The sequence below is a fragment of the Physeter macrocephalus genome, chromosome 17 (assembly GCF_002837175.3).
Source record: "Physeter macrocephalus isolate SW-GA chromosome 17, ASM283717v5, whole genome shotgun sequence".
In the NCBI taxonomy this organism is placed as follows: Eukaryota; Metazoa; Chordata; class Mammalia; order Artiodactyla; family Physeteridae; genus Physeter; species Physeter macrocephalus.
This window is the reverse complement of record NC_041230.1, coordinates 52,184,638-52,185,955: the sequence shown is the minus strand read 5'-3', so window position 1 is coordinate 52,185,955 and position 1,318 is coordinate 52,184,638. Positions and strand designations below refer to the sequence as shown.

At 49.0% G+C, this 1,318-nt stretch overlaps 1 pseudogene; it reads left to right on the top strand.

Moving 5' to 3' along the window:
- The first annotated feature begins 535 nt into the window (after positions 1-535).
- LOC112065190 (arginine/serine-rich protein PNISR-like) lies at positions 536-1,011 on the top strand (annotated as a pseudogene).
- The last annotated feature ends 307 nt before the right edge of the window (positions 1,012-1,318 follow it).

Here is a 1,318-nt window from a genome sequence, read left to right as displayed (position 1 = left end):
GCCGGGTGGAGATGAAATTTGGGGGAACACTAGTCAACCCACTACACATGGCAAAAGGGACTTTGTTAATGTGATTAAGGATCTGGAAATGAGGACATTATCCCGGATTATCCTGTGGGTCCAGTGTGATCACAAGCGTCCTTATAAGAGGGAGGCGGGGTATTATAGGAACGGTGGCAACACGGTGTTCCGGAACCAGAGCGGGGCATAAGTAACCTTGCTGCTAGGCTTCCAAGCTGTAGTTCTGAATCAACCTAAATTTTAAACAGAAGGTGAACCTCTGAGAAAGTCAGATATACTTTAAAAGTCAGGATGTGGGGCTTCCCTGGTGGCGCAGTGGTTGAGAGTCCGCCTGCCGATGCAGGGATCATGGGTTCGTGCCCCGGTCCGGGAGGATCCCACGTGCCGCGGAGCGGCTGGGCCCGTGAGCCGTGGCCGCTGGGCCTGCGCGTCCGGAGCCTGCGCTCCGCAAGGGAGAGGCCACAGCAGGGAGAGGCCCGCGTACCGCGAAAAAAAAAAAAAAAAAAAAGTCAGGATGTGGATTCAAGGAGGACAGCCTTGGCAGCAATGGCCCTTGCACCAACAACAATGGATGCAGTCACTCCAGCACCAGCAAGATCCCAGCCAGATTGACTGGGCTGCATTGGCTCAAGCTTGGATTTGCCCAAAGAGCAGCTTTAGGACAGCAAAGCACGGTAGAACCACCACCAGGAATGATGCCAAATGGACAAGATATGTCTACAGTGGAGTCTGGTCCACACACTCATGGGAATTTCCAGGGGGATTCAAACTTTAACAGAATGTGGCAACTAGGCTGACGGGCTGGGGACGCTGGAAGCCTCACTTGCCTTCCAGGGAAGACAGCATTCTATGTCTCTGTGTTGCAACCTATGGCCTGTTTAGCAGTAGCACTGGCAGAGCAAAACATGTCTGGTCTCTAACTAAAGAAAAATTGCGTCACTATGTGACACATTAGTCTGTCAGAGATACTCTGCCCCTACCAGCCACCCATCTTTCTCTTCCCTTGTTTTCAGATAATGAAGATCTTCCGTAAGTTTTTATCTGTTTATTTTTTTGTTTGCTTTTTTTACTTCACAATATGATTAGGCTCCTCGATGCTAGTTCAGTTTTCTCTGACTTGTGTTATTATTTTTAAGTCACTTCAAATTATTGATAGGTCAATCTTGTTTTGATTATGCTAATGGTGAAGTCACAGCTCCTTTTCCTTATTAGTACTTATGACTGTTTCTCAGTGTAAGAATGGAAAACTCACCGGGCTTCCCTGGTGGCGCAGTGGTGGAGAGTCCGCCTGCCGATG